The following is a 15871-nucleotide window of genomic DNA, read 5'->3' as shown; positions in this document are numbered from 1 at the left end:
CTCGCAGGGGTCGCCTTGGCTCTGCCTGCTGCTCGCCGGGGTCACCTTGGCTCTGACTGCCGCTCGCCGGGGCCACATTGGCTCTGACTGCCGCTCGCCAGGGTCACCTTGGCTCTGACTGCCGCTCGCCGGGGTCACCTTGGCTCTGCCTCTCGCTCGCCGGGGACACCTTGGCTCTGCCTGCCACTTGCCGGGGTCGCCTTGGCTCTGCCTGCCGCTCGCTGAGGTCGCCTTGGCTCTGCCTCTCGCTCGCCGGGGACACCTTGGCTCTGCCTCTCGCTCGCCGGGGACACCTTGGCTCTGCCTGCTGCTCGCCAGGGCCGCCTTGGCTCTGCCTCTCGCTCGCCGGGGACACCTTGGCTCTGACTTCCGCTCGCCGGGGCCACCTTGGCTCTGACTGCCGCACGCCGGGGCCACCTTGGCTCTGCCTGCCCCTTGCCGGGGTCACCTTGGCTCTACCTGCCGCTCGCCGGGGCCACCTTGGCTCTGCCTGCCGCTCGCCGAGGTCGCCTTGGCTCTGCCTCTCGGTCGCCTTGGCTCTGCCTGTCGCTTGCCGGGGTCGCCTTGGCTCTGCCTGCCGCCCGCCGTTGTCGCCTTGGTTCTGCCTATCGTTAGTCGGGGTCGCCCTGGCTCTGTGTCGCTCGCCGTCGTCGCCTTGGCTCTGTCTGTAGCTAGCCTGGGTCGCCGTGGCTTTGACTGCCGCTCGCCGGGGTAGCCTTGGCTCTGCCTGCCGGTCGCCCGGGTCGCCTTGGCTCTGCCTGCCGCTCGCCGGGGTTGCCTTGGCTCTGCCTGCTGCTCGCCGGGGTCGCCTTGGCTCTGCCTGCCGCTCGCCGGGGTCGCCTTGGCTCTGCCTGCCGCTCGCCGGGGTCGCCTTGGCTCTGCCTGCCGCTCGCCGGGGTCGCCTTGGCTCTACCTGCCGCTCGCCGGGGTCGCCTTGGCTCTGCCTGCCGCTCGCCGGGGTCGCCTTGGCTCTGCCTGCCGCTCGCCGGGGTCGCCTTGGCTCTGCCTGCCACTCGCAGGGGTCGCCTTGGCTCTGCCTGCTGCTCGCAGGGGTCGCCTTGGCTCTGCCTGCTGCTCGCAGGGGTCGCCTTGGCTCTGCCTGCTGCTCGCCGGGGTGGCCTTGGCTCTGACTGCCGCTCGCCGTGGTCGCCGTGGCTCTGACTGCCGCTCGCCGGGGTCGCCGTGGCTCTGCCTCTCGCTCGCCGGGGTCGCCTTGGCTCTGCCTGCCGCTCGCCGGGGTCGCCGTGGCTCTGCCTCTCGCTCGCCGGGGTCGCCGTGGCTCTGCCTCTCGCTCGCCGGCGCGCCGTGGCTCTGCCCCTCGCTCGCCGGGGTCGCCGTGGCTCTGCCTCTCGCTCGCCGGGGTCGCCTTGGCTCTGCCTGTCGCTTGCCGGGGTCGCCTTGGCTCTGCCTGCCGCCCGCCGTTGTCGCCTTGGTTCTGCCTATCGTTAGTCGGGGTCGCCCTGGCTCTGTGTCGCTCGCCGTCGTCGCCTTGGCTCTGTCTGTAGCTAGCCTGGGTCGCCGTGGCTTTGACTGCCGCACGCCGGGGTAGCCTTGGCTCTGCCTGCCGGTCGCCCGGGTCGCCTTGGCTCTGCCTGCCGCTCGCCGGGGTTGCCTTGGCTCTGCCTGCTGCTCGCCGGGGTCGCCTTGGCTCTGCCTGCCGCTCGCCGGGGTCGCCTTGGCTCTGCCTGCCGCTCGCCGGGGTCGCCTTGGCTCTGCCTGCCGCTCGCCGGGGTCGCCTTGGCTCTACCTGCCGCTCGCCGGGGTCGCCTTGGCTCTGCCTGCCGCTCGCCGGGGTCGCCTTGGCTCTGCCTGCCGCTCGCCGGGGTCGCCTTGGCTCTGCCTGCCACTCGCAGGGGTCGCCTTGGCTCTGCCTGCTGCTCGCAGGGGTCGCCTTGGCTCTGCCTGCTGCTCGCAGGGGTCGCCTTGGCTCTGCCTGCTGCTCGCCGGGGTGGCCTTGGCTCTGACTGCCGCTCGCCGTGGTCGCCGTGGCTCTGACTGCCGCTCGCCGGGGTCGCCGTGGCTCTGCCTCTCGCTCGCCGGGGTCGCCTTGGCTCTGCCTGCCGCTCGCCGGGGTCGCCGTGGCTCTGCCTCTCGCTCGCCGGGGTCGCCGTGGCTCTGCCTCTCGCTCGCTGGCGCGCCGTGGCTCTGCCCCTCGCTCGCCGGGGTCGCCGTGGCTCTGCCTCTCGCTCGCCGGGGTCGCCTTGGCTCTGCCTGCCGCTCGCCGGGGTCACCGTGGCTCTGCCTCTCGCTCGCCGGGGTCGCCTTGGCTCTGCCTGCCGCTCGCCGGGGTCGCCGTGGCTCTGCCTCTCGCTCGCCGGGGTCGCCGTGGCTCTGCCTCTCGCTCGCCGGGTCGCCGTGGCTCTGCCTCTCGCTCGCCGGGGTCGCCGTGGCTCTGCCTCTCGCTCGCCGGGGTCGCCGTGGCTCTGCCTCTCGCTCGCCGGGGTCGCCTTGGCTCTGCCTGCTGCTCGCCGGGGTCGCCGTGGCTCTGCCTCTCGCTCACTGGGGTCGCCGTGGCTCTGCCTCGCTCGCCGGGGTCACCTTGGCTCTGCCTGCTGCTCGCCGGGGTGGCCTTGGCTCTGACTGCCGCTCGCCGTGGTCGCCGTGGCTCTGACTGCCGCTCGCCGGGGTCGCCTTGGCTCTGCCTGCCGCTCGCCGGGGTCGCCGTGGCTCTGCCTCTCGCTCACTGGGGTCGCCGTCGTTCGATGAATTGCAATGGTTCGAGGAGGCTCCCCACTCCCTTAAGGGCAACTAAGAATTGGTTGCTAATGGTGTCCATATGCCAAAAAAGCATTTTTTATTTTTTTTTAATAAATATTTTGTTGAAAATTTTTGGTCAACCAACACAGTACATTGTGCATCCTTTACACAATATTATAACAGCACAAATAACAATGACCTATTTTATATAAGCAAAAAACAAAAAATGAATAAATATTAACTAACAAAAATGAAAACTAGCCCTAATTGGCAACTGCCTTGTCACAAGTTACCCTGCCCCCCCCCCCCTCTCCCCCCCCCCCCCCCCCAAATCCTGGGCTGCTGCTGCTGCCTTCTTTTTCCCCTTCCATCTATCTATCCGCAAGGTATTCGACGAACGGTTGCCACCGCCTGGTGAACCCTTGAGCCGACCCCCTTAGGACGAACTTAATCCGCTCTAGCTTTATAAACCCTGCCATGTCATTTATCACGGTCTCCACCCCCGGGGGCTTGGCTTCTTTCCACATTAGCAATATCCTGCGCCGGGCTACTAGGGACGCAAAGGCCAAAACATCGGCCTCTCTCGCCTCCTGCACTCCCGGCTCTTGTGCTACCCCAAATATAGCCAACCCCCAGCTTGGTTCGACCCGGACCCCCACTACTTTTGAAAGCACCTTTGTCACCCCCATCCAAAACCCCCGTAGTGCCGGGCATGACCAAAACATATGGGTATGATTCGCTGGGCTTCTCGAGCACCTCGCACACCTATCCTCCACCCCAAAAAATTTACTGAGCCGCGCTCCAGTCATATGCGCCCTGTGTAATACCTTAAACTGAATCAAGCTTAGCCTGGCACACGAGGACGACGAGTTTGCCCTACTTAGGGCATCCACCCACAGCCCCTCCTCGATCTCCTCCCCCAGCTCTTCTTCCCATTTCACTTTTAGTTCATCTACCATAGTCTCCCCTTCGTCCCTCATTTCCCTATATATATCTGACACCTTACCATCCCCCACCCATGTCTTTGAGATCACTCTGTCCTGCACCTCTTGTGTCGGGAGCTGCGGAAAATCCCTCACCTGTTGCCTCGCAAAAGCCCTCAGTTGCATATACCTGAATGCATTCCCTTGGGGCAACCCATATTTCTCGGTCAGCGTTCCCAGACTTGCGAACTTCCCATCCACAAATAGATCTTTCAGTTGCGTTATTCCTGCTCTTTGCCACATTCCATATCCCCCATCCATTCCCCCCGGGGCAAACCTATGGTTGTTTCTTATCGGGGACCCCCCCAAAGCTCCAGTCTTTCCCCTATGCCGTCTCCACTGTCCCCAAATCTTCAGTGTAGCCACCACCACCGGGCTTGTGGTGTAGTTCCTCGGTGAGAACGGCAATGGGGCTGTCACCATAGCGTGCAGGCTAGTCCCCCTACAGGACGCCCTCTAATCTCTTCCACGCCGCTCCCTCCTCCTCTCCCATCCACTTACTCACCATTGAAATATTAGCGGCCCAATAGTACTCACTTAGGCTCGGTAGTGCCAGCCCCCCCCTATCCCTGCTACGCTGTAAGAATCCCTTCCTCACTCTCGGGGTCTTCCCGGCCCAAACAAAACCCATGATGCTCTTTTCAATCCTTTTAAAAAAAGCCTTCGTGATCACCACCGGGAGGCACTGAAACACAAAGAGGAATCTCGGGAGGACCACCATCTTAACCGCCTGCACCCTCCCTGCCATTGACAGGGCTACCATATCCCATCTCTTGAAATCTTCCTCCATCTGTTCCACCAACCGCGTTAAATTTAACCTGTGCAGTGTGCCCCAATTCTTAGCTATCTGGATCCCCAGGTAACGAAAGTCTCTTGTTACCTTCCTCAACGGTAGGTCCTCTATTTCTCTACTCTGCTCCCCAGGATGCACCACAAACAGCTCACTCTTCCCCATGTTCAATTTATACCCTGAAAAATCCCCAAACTCCCCAAGTATCCGCATTATTTCTGGCATCCCCTCCGCCGGATCCGCCACATATAGTAGCAAATCGTCCGCATACAAAGATACCCGGTGTTCTTCTCCTCCCCTAAGTACTCCCCTCCACTTCTTGGAACCCCTCAGCGCTATCGCCAGGGGCTCAATCGCCAGTGCAAACAGTAATGGGGACAGAGGGCATCCCTGCCTTGTCCCTCTATGGAGCCGAAAATATGCCGATCCCCGTCCATTCGTGACCACACTCGCCACTGGGGCCCTATACAATAGCTGCACCCATCTAACATACCCCTTTCCAAAACCAAATCTCCTCAACACCTCCCACAAATAATCCCATTCCACTCTATCAAATGCTTTCTCGGCATCCATCGCCACTACTATCTCTGTTTCACCCTCTGGTGGGGCCATCATCATTACCCCTAACAGCCTCCGTATATTCGTGTTCAGCTGTCTCCCCTTCACAAACCCAGTTTGGTCCTCGTGAACCACCCCCGGGACACATTCCTCTATTCTCATTGCCATTACCTTGGCCAGGACCTTGGCATCCACATTTAGGAGGGAAATTGGTCTGTAGGACCCGCATTGTAGCGGGTCCTTTTCCTTCTTTAAGAGAAGCGATATCGTTGCTTCAGACATAGTCGGGGGCAGTTGTCCCCTTTCCTTTGCCTCATTAAAGGTCCTCGTCAGTACCGGGGCGAGCAAGTCCAAATATTTTCTATAAAATTCGACTGGGAATCCGTCCGGTCCCGGGGCCTTTCCCGTCTGCATGCTCCTAATTCCTTTCACCAGTTCTTCTACCTCGATCTGTGCTCCCAGTCCCACCCTTTCCTGCTCTTTCACCTTGGGAATTTCCAGCCGATCCAAAAAGTCCATCATTCTCTCCCTCCCATCCGGGGGTTGAGCTTCATATAATTTTTTATAAAATGTCTTGAACACTTCATTCACTCTCTCCGCTCCCCGCTCTATCTCTCCTTCCTCGTCCCTCACTCCCCCTATTTCCCTCGCTGCTCCCCTTTTCCTCAATTGGTGTGCCAGCAACCTGCTCGCCTTCTCCCCATATTCATACTGTACACCCTGTGCCTTCCTCCATTGTGCCTCTGCAGTGCCTGTAGTCAGCAAGTCAAATTCCACATGCAGCCTTTGCCTTTCCCTGTACAATCCCTCCTCCGGTGCTTCCGCATATTGTCTGTCCACCCTCAAAAGTTCTTGCAGCAACCGCTCCCGTTCCTTACTCTCCTGCTTCCCTTTATGTGCCCTTATTGATATCAGCTCCCCCCTAACCACCGCCTTCAACGCCTCCCAGACCACTCCCACCTGGACCTCCCCATTGTCATTGAGTTCCAAGTACTTTTCAATACATCCCCTCACCCTTAGACACACTCCCTCATCCGCCATTAGTCCCATGTCCATTCTCCAGGGTGGGCGCCGTCCTGTTTCCTCCCCTATCTCCAAGTCCACCCAGTGTGGGGCGTGATCCGAAATGGCTATAGCCGTATATTCCGTTCCCCTCACCTTCGGGATCAATACCCTACCCAGCACAAAAAAGTCTATGCGCGAATAGACTTTATGGACATAGGAGAAAAACGAGAACTCCTTACTCCTAGGTCTACTGAATCTCCACGGGTCCACACCTCCCATCTGCTCCATAAAATCTTTAAGCACCTTGGCTGCTGCCGGCCTCCTTCCAGTCCTGGACTTCGACCTATCCAGCCCTGGTTCCAACACCGTGTTAAAGTCTCCCCCCATTATCAGCTTTCCCGTCTCTAGGTCCGGAATGCGTCCTAGCATCCGCCTCATAAAATTGGCATCATCCCAGTTCGGGGCATACACGTTTACCAAAACCACCGTCTCTCCCTGTAGTTTGCCACTCACCATCACGTATCTGCCCCCGTTATCCGCCACCATAGTCTTTGCCTCGAACATAACCCGCTTCCCCACTAATATAGCCACCCCCCTGTTTTTCGCATCTAGCCCCGAATGGAACACCTGCCCCACCCATCCTTTGCGCAGCCTAACCTGGTCTATCAGTTTCAGGTGCGTTTCCTGTAACATAACCACATCTGCTTTAAGTTTCTTAAGGTGTGCGAGTACCCGTGCCCTCTTTATCGGCCCGTTGAGCCCTCTCACGTTCCACGTGATCAGCCGAGTTGGGGGGCTTCCCACCCCCCCCCCCCCCTTGCCGATTAGCCATCATCTTTTTCCAGCTTCTCACCCAGTTCCCACGCAGCTGTATCTCCCCCAGGCGGTGCCCCCCCGCCCATCCTCTCCCGTACCCGCTCCCCCCTTTCCCCAGCAGCAGCAACCCAGTAATTCCCCCCTCCCACCCCCCCCGCTAGACCCCCCGCTAGCGTAATTACTCCCCCCATGTTGCTCCCAGAAGTCAGCAAACTCTGGCTGACCTTGGCTTCCCCCCGTGACCACGGCTCGCACCGTGCGACGCCCCCTCCTTCCTGCTTCTCTATTCCCGCCATAATTATCATAGCGCGGGAGCCAAGCCCGCGCTTCTCCCTTGGCCCCGCCCCCCATGGCCAACGCCCCATCTCCTCTCCCTCCCCACCTCCCCCCATCACCCCCTGTGGGAGAGAGAAAAGTTACCACACCACAGGATTAGAACATAAAACCCCTCTTCGCCCCCCCCCCATTCGCCTCACCACTTTGTCCAAACGTTCTTTTTAATAATCCACTCATTCCAGTTTTTCTTCTACAATAAAAGTCCACGCTTCATCCGCCGTCTCAAAGTAGTGGTGCCTCCCTTGATATGTGACCCACAGTCTTGCCGGTTGCAGCATTCCAAATTTTATCTTCCTTTTATGAAGCACCGCCTTGGCCCGATTAAGGCTCGCCCTCCTTCTCGCCACCTCCGCACTCCAGTCTTGATAAACGCGGATCACCGCGTTCTCCCATTTACTGCTCCGAGTTTTCTTCGCCCATCTAAGGACTATTTCTCTATCCTTAAAACGGAGGAATCTCACCACTATGGCTCTGGGAGTTTCTCCTGCTCTCGGTCCTCGCGCCATAACTCGGTATGCTCCCTCCACCTCCAACGGACCCACCGGGGCCTCCGCTCCCATTAACGAGTGCAGCATCGTGCTCATATATGCCCCGACGTCTGCACCCTCCACACCTTCAGGAAGACCAAGAATCCTCAGGTTGTTCCTCCTTGCGTTGTTTTCCAGTGCCTCCAACCTCTCCACACATCGTTTCTGATGTGCCTCCTGTATCTCCGTCTTCACCACCAGGCCCTGTATATCGTCCTCATTCTCGGCTGCCTTCGCCTTCACGACCCGAAGCTCCCGCTCCTGGGTCTTTTGTTCCTCCTTTAGCCCTTCAATCGCCTGTAGTATCGGGGCCAACAGCTCTTTCTTCATTTCCTTTTTTATCTCTTCCACGCAGCATTTCAAGAACTCTTGTTGTTCAGGGCCCCATGTGAAACTGCCACCTTCCGACGCCATCTTGGTTTTTGCTTGCCTTCCTTGCCGCTGTTCCAAAGGATCCGCTGCAATCCGGCCACTTTCCTCTCCTTTTTCCATCCGTGTCCAGGGGGAATTCCCTTCTGGTTTACCGCACGGTGTTTTTAGCCGTTAAAATTGCCGTTGGGGCTCCTATCAAGAGCCCAAAAGTCCGTTTCACCGGGAGCTGCCGAAACGTGCGACTCAGCTGGTCATCGCCGCACCCGGAAGTCGCCAAAAAAGCATTTTAAAAGTATGTAGAATCATCCCTTTATCTCTGCTATCTTCCATCTCCTAGCCAATTACTGAACATGTCACAAGGTTACCTCCCAATTTCATGTGCTTTCAATTTTGATGATTTCATGTGGAACCTAATTAAATGTTCATATAGACAAAATCCTTGGACAATCCCCAATTTCTTGTGCCAGTGACCTCAAAAAAAGTCTGCAGAATTGATGTATGTGACCTACTCATCACAAATCCATGCTGAGTCTCCTTGATCAACTGATGCCTGTCTAATTGCTCAGTTGCTCTCTCCGTGAGGACACATTCTAGTACCTTGCCCAGAACGGTCTACCACCTATAAGGCATGAGTCAGGTGTGTGATGAAATTAAATCCATACAGAGGGGGCCATCGAGTCTGTACCAACCCTCCAAAAGAGCAGTCTACCTAGGCTACCTCGCCTGCCCTATCCCCAGTAACCCAACATGCACATCATTGAACACTAATGGTCAATTTAGCATGGCCAATCCACCTAGCCTGCATATCTTTGGACTGTGGGAGGTAACTGGAGTACCCAGGGGAAATCCACGCAGACACTAGGAGAATGTGCAAACTTCACAGTAACCCAAGGCCGGAATTGAACCCAGGGCCCTTGCGCTATGAGGCAGCAGTGCTAACCACTGTGCCAACGTGCGACTTTGCACTTGAACTCCCTCCCTGCAGCACTGAGAGTACCTCAACTACAGCAGTTCATGAGAAGACCTACCAGCACCACCTTGAGGGCAATTAAGTGACAACTTTGTAAGCAATAATCATATTGTGCAAATGAGTAACAGACTCATTACCTAGTGTCGTGTGCCATTACCTAGTTTATCCCTCCCTTAATTCAAATTATAGAATGACGTTTAGAATTTTCAAAACCATAGGGACAGTTGAGATTTTTGAAAAATTATGACTCTTCGCAGCTACAACTTCCATACCTTGGGGAGGCAATAGTAAAGTGGTAATGTCACTGGATTAGCAATCCAGAGGCCCAGGAAAATTTTCTAGGGGTACTGGTTCAAATACCACCATGGCAGTTGGTGGAATTTAATTTCAGATGAAAGCTAATCTCAGTAATCACGACTATGAAACTAACCTCAATTGTCAAAGACCCATCTTGTTCCCACTGATATCCTTTAGGGGAAGAAATTAGCCAGTCTGACCTTCATGTGACTCCAGACCCACAGCAATGTGGTTGACTCTTAAAATACCCTCTGAATTGGCCTCACTTGTATGAACTCTAAAAGGAATTCTCCTCCCCCCCCCCCCCCCAGCACTGTGGGTGCACCGACACCACATGGACTGCAGTGGTTCAAGAAGGTGGCTCAACACCATCTTAGTGCAATTAGAGATCATCAACAAATGCTGGCCTGCCAGCGACACTCATACCCCTTGAACAAAGGCAGCACGGTAGCATAGTGGTTAGCATAGTTGCTTCGCAGCTCCAGGGTCCCAGGTTCGATTCCCGGCTTGGGTCACTGTCTGTGCGGAGTCTGCACTTTCTCCCCGTGTCTGCGTGGGTTTCCTCCGGGTGCTCCGGTTTCCTCCCACAGTCCAAAGATGTGCGGGTTAGGTGGATTGGCCATGCTAAATTGCCCTTCGTGTCCAAAAAGGTTAAGTGGGGTTGCGGGGATAGGGTGGAGGTGTGGGCTTGAGTAGGGTGTTCTTTCAAAGAGCCGGTGTCGACTCGATGGGCCGAATGGCCTCCTCCTGCACTGTAAATTCTATGATTCTAAATGGAAAAAAAAATTCTTAAATACTCCAGGGCGAAAACAATGTTCTCCACTACTATTTGCCATTTGTTTTCTTGATAGTAAATTCACTAAGTTCCCCCCCTGAACTTTCTTTCTACTGTTGGGATTTTTTCTATTTACTGTGAAAAAGAATGCTAAAGTACTTATTGAATTAATATTTGCTTATTGTCCATTGTAGTCCTGAATGAATCTGCCTTTCACAGGCCCATGTTCACTTTTGCCATTCTTTCTCTTAATATATGTATATGAATGTTTACTATTAGCTTTATCTGTTGTAATCTATTTTTATATTCCCCTTTTGCACCTTACTACTTTCTTTATATCCCTTTACTGCTCTTTGTAGCTCCCTTGTCCTCGGTTGGATTTCTATTTTTACTTGCTTTTGGTAATGCTGTTATGGTACTGGACCAATTTATTTTCGGAAACCGGACAAAAAGCTCCAACAATTTTTCAGTTTGTAAAACTGAGGAAAGGAAGCCTTGCTCCAGGGGTGATTCCACTGACAAATAGGGATATTGTGTATTAAAACAAACTTTATTATTAACACAGGAATAGATACATTAACAGCACAGAAAACAGCTTTTCAATTAACTGTTAAACAATTCTTAAAATACAATGGAAACACTTTAACTGATAACTTATACTGTCCCTATGTCCAATTAAGCAACACTCATTACAGATCAAAAGCCACTTATAAATAAATTTAGTAAACACAGAGTTACTTGCTGTACTCTTGTATTAAAATTTCTTGGGAAGACTGCTTGAGGAGAGAGAGAGAGAGACCCTTTCAGGGACAGCCTGCAGATTGCTCTGCCTTTGTCAGACTAAACATCCTACAGCAAAAACCGCTTGCTACAGACCTTGCTCCTCCCATTAATTACATAATCTCTATCCCACTCCTATCCCGTGACCTGCTTACCCAGGTCTATAAGCAATGTCTCAAATTATCGACTCTCCATGGAATCTTCAGCAATCATAACAAAGTTCCATTAGGCATCTCTTTGTAAACAAGTACATGGTTGGAATGAATGATTATATCAACATTTACAACACTTTAATTACAGCTTTAGAAGACTTATTGTATGTATTTTAAACCAGGGTTTTTAAAAAATATATATATTTTATTAAAGTTTTTCGATCAAACAAAAATTTCCCATTTTACAACTTTGTAATAATATATACATTGATCGTTTTTAAAAATAAATAATATGCTAACTAACGGCAACTGCCAACAACAAAATAAGAAACAACAGAAATAGTAACTAAAATAGTAACTTTGTAACATCTAATATAAATAACTAATATATAAACACACACATAAAACCGCTGAGGACCCAAATGAGCCCTCCCCCTCCCCCCTGGGTTGCTGCTGCTACCTTTCCTATTTTCCCTTATCGCTCTGCGAGATAGTCGAGGAACGGTTGCCACCGCCTGGTGAACTCTTGAGCCGAACCTCTTAGTGCGTGCTTTATCCACTCCAATTTTATGAACCCTGCCATGTCATTGATCCAGGCCTCCACACCCGGGGGCTTAGCTTCTTTCCACATTAGTAGAATCCTTCGCCGGGCTACTAGGGACGCAAAGGCCAAAACATCGGCCTCTCTCGCCTCCTGCACTCCCTGCTCATCTGTAAACCAGGATTTTTAATAATATTATGACAATAAAATATAATGTAACAATTTCTACATTCATTTCTACATTCATCACACTGTCTCTTATTTGTTTCATTACTATGGTTGCTCACATGCATGTGTGGACTTCTCCGGGTATGTACCAATAATGTACCATACCAAACAGCTTTCCATATTTTCCGTATGTTTACCCATTTAATAGTTCCAATTTACTACAGTCCGCTTATTTCTTATATTCCCTATTGCTAACCTAATAATAATAGCTTATTGTCACAAGTAGGCTTCAATTAAGTTACTGTGGAAAGCCCCTAGTCGCCACATTCCGGCGCCTGTTCGGGGAGGCCGGTACGGGAATTGAACCCATGCTGCTGCCTTGTTTTGCATTATAAGCCAGCTGTTTAGCCCACTGTGCTAACCTACAATCCGATGTTGGACCTAGGAATAAGGTTGTGATAACCTGAATAATAAGAGACAACGTATGATCTGATCTGGAATTCCAACACTGCTGAGGATTACTATTCGGGCGATTAAAAATGTATTAGAATTCCGATGATAAGATAATGAAAAAAGCGTTGAAAAAAATGTACTTTGGGATGGAGGTGGGGGGGACTTAGAATTGTTGAGCACTTCATTTAAAGGCAATGGTTCAGCATACAGGGCAAATACATATTTAACATTTGCAAGTGCAAAGAGAGTAAGCACTCAATTGAATCAATAAGGTATTCTGAAGCGAAATGTAGAACAGGTTTTGCAGGAAGGAAGGTGACGGAGGGTACAGAGAACCATTCAGGAGGTTGGACAGTCAGAGGAGCAGCGGGGAACATCGAAATAAGTGTAATGCAGGATGCCAAATGTAAAATAAATTCCAAATACATTATTGGTAAGAGATCTATTGGTGAAGGACTTGAAAACCGGAATGGAGGTGAATCTATTGTTTGCTGCTCTTTGTAGGAGAAAAACTAACACCCTTTAAGTTTTCACTAAGGATAGCACAAAATGGACGATTCTGAATTCCCGTGGAAAGCAGCAAATTTTGGAATTCAGACGTCCAGCCCTCAATTTTATAAGCACTAACTTTAATTAACAGACTTTGGAGCATGCAGTTTCTGGAGATGTGTTGCCCTCTATGGGGGGAGCACTTCATTGCAGAATCTGCCATTTGTAGCCTAACCTTCACATTGAGAATAACTAAATTGTCTTAATGACTGAGACCAATAGACTGGAAGTCTTGTAAAGCCTGAAGGAACTTAATAGATAAAAGCAAATACTACAGATGCTGGAAATCTGAAATAAAAATAGAAAATTATGGAAAAACTCAGCAGATCTGGCAGCATCTGTGGAGAGAGAAATAGTTACGGGTTTGAGTGTAATATGACTCTTCATTGGAAATGTTTTGTTTTCGGTTTTGAAATCGGTTATATTTATTTTAAATTACTGAAAGAAACAGTACAAGATTTGCAAACTGATGACATCTACCAGAATTTAATTGTTAAATGTCAGGAACATTCACAAAGGTGACAAAACAGATCCTGCAAATCACAGATGCATTAGCCGCAAATCAACAACTATGATCAATAATATTGGAATTGATTATTAGTAGTTTAAGGTCTGAATGGGAAATTAATTGAAGTACCAGGCTGACTGAAGCAACAGGAACTTGCTGGGGAGAGATTTTAAGGGAAGTATTGGATGTAATGCCTCTGTTTGGGATCTTTTCATTTTTATGATCTTTGGCAAAGAAACTCTGGGTGGAATTCTCCCATCCCGCCTGCATCTGGTTTGGTGGCGTGCAGGAGCGGAGAATCTAGTGGGAGCCAAAAAGTCAGAAACTGGTCAGCGTAAAATCACATTTCAATTATCCTAATGGTGGTTTAATGGCGGGTTGGTCTTCTCTCTGGCTGGCATGAACGTCATTCATGAGAGCTCATTAAAACGGCTACTCGCCGGCATTCCCTCATGCCTTCCAATCTTGCTTCATACCAATGTGAAATTACATTGGTCTAAAATCTGACCACTAAAGAATGACATGCACAAGGTGATCCTCTGTTCACAAGAGATTTTGAGGCGAGTGCGACAAAGTCTTTCTGCCATAGTGCTGCAGTGCTCCTTATGTGCTGTTCACCATTCTGCTGGGGCAGACTGGTTCCTGGCTTCCATCTCCATGTCGAGCTGGTTTTCATGGACAGCGCTGTGCTTCTGGACCCATGGACTCTCCTGTGTCACTGTTTTGGATCAGTACTGCTCCTATAGTTGGGGAGTATAAGGGTCTTCTTTACCCTGGTGTCACTCACCAGTGTCTATCTGGAAGGGCTGTGCTGCGGGACTTGTGCAGCCATCACAACAAAGGTCCGAAGTTTGGCTGGAGGTGGAGTTGGGGCGGGAGAGGAGCTCACGGTGGCAGGCAGAGGGTCAAAGAGGTGGATGAAGAAGATGAACACTGGGAGGCAGAATTGAGGAGGAGGGGGAAGCTGAAAGGGGATGCATGAAGATTCTAGTTACGGTGGGTGGAGGTCCGAGTGAGGCATGAGCGTCTTGCAGATGATGGGCTCAAGGGAAGGGTGGTTGTATTGAGAAACAGACTTGGTCTTGAGGCTGCTCGCCTTTTTCCTTTGGTTTGCTGACACCTTGCATGGTAAGACAGGTGGGCTGCAGAGAGTGATATGAGTATTTTGGACATATATTGAAATATGGCACAATCCTTTGTACCCGCCAGTTGACCGCGATGGCAGGCAGGCGAATCAGCTCCCAGCCCGCCAGGTAACTCGGAGAGAACTAGCCTGCGCATAATCAATGTGGTTCCATGTGCAGAATCTGGCAGCCTTTCTGGCCAGCAGGTAAGGCGCTGCTGGAGCCACCCGCCATTGCACTGTCTCAAAAATGGAGAATTCCACCCTCAGTGTAGACAATGCCAAACTAAAAGGGGCTTGCCAGATTTGAGATACTCAAAGACCTATAAAAGGAATAAGATGTAGTCTGTAAATAGCCAAAATAGTACTAAATGAAATTGAGTGCTTATAATTGAATGACATTATATTTTAATTATACTCCAGCAATAATGCTGAAGTAGATGAGCATGAAGGTGAAAGGAAGTTAAGGATGTTGGTAAACGCAGCACATAACATATCCAGACACTGTTGTATAGCAAACAATAAAATGAATGGAATGCTGCATGGTATTGCCAAATATGTAGAATATAATTACAAGGATTGACCTTGCCATCTCATGTGGTTCCATCATATTATCACTTTCTTGTCTCACTCTCCACCCTAACACCTCAACCCTACCTCTTTCTTCTGTATGGGTCCCTGAGGGAATAGAACAAATCCCCAATTCACTTATAATTGCACTTTGGGGGGAAAAAAGGCTCCCTAGCCTTTGGCTCACAGATTGCTGAATATTTCTGCAGCTACCAATTTGCTCATCCTCACCTCTACCTGTTCATCTTCTTCATCCACCTCTTTGACCCTCTGTTCCCAACTAAACCATTACTCGTGCTCACCCTGAACTTTCTTCTGGTACGGTCCCCATCTCTGCATTCTTAATTTCGAAGGATGGAGACTTGAAAAGGTGGAATGGGCGACTGGTTCAGCTGTTCACTGCCCAACCTGCTTTGGCCAAATAAAGCACTGTCAGGCCCTAAAACTGCTCATTATTCCAGGATAACTTACTTTCTATACTTTCTATACTGTACATTTTTGCCGTAAACCCCTCTCCCTTCACCTTCAACGGTAAGTACGAGGAGCTCAACAACTTCTTTGTGGAGAAAGAACCAGTTTTGAGTCAAATATTACTACATCAGAACTGTTTTCTGTTTTTATTTCAGAAATAGATGATATTTCAATGCATTCCTGGTTGTTCTCCTGCATTCTACCCTAGTAAAGTTGAGATCATCTAAAATACTTACAACACGAAACAAACCTGTTGGACTTTAACGTGGTGTTGTAAGACTTCTTACTGTGCTCACCCCAGTCCAACGCCGGCATTTCCACATCTATAATGCTAGCTATGGCCTTGCTTGCACCAAATCATGAATCCACCCCTGTGCTAGTTGATATACTTTGGTGCATGGTAAAATAATGCCTTGATTTTAAAACCTCA

At 51.2% G+C, this 15871-nt stretch overlaps 1 protein-coding gene across 3 annotated transcripts in view; it reads left to right on the top strand.

Moving 5' to 3' along the window:
* The window catches only part of LOC140385184 (arf-GAP with SH3 domain, ANK repeat and PH domain-containing protein 1-like), a 414311-nt gene that overhangs the window by 157087 nt on the left and 241353 nt on the right, over positions 1-15871 (top strand). The window lies entirely within an intron of this gene.

Source organism: Scyliorhinus torazame, chromosome 11, assembly GCF_047496885.1.
Source record: "Scyliorhinus torazame isolate Kashiwa2021f chromosome 11, sScyTor2.1, whole genome shotgun sequence".
NCBI lineage: Eukaryota > Metazoa > Chordata > Chondrichthyes > Carcharhiniformes > Scyliorhinidae > Scyliorhinus > Scyliorhinus torazame.
Note: the sequence above shows the minus strand (reverse complement) of the source record. Positions and strands in the feature narration are given on the sequence as shown.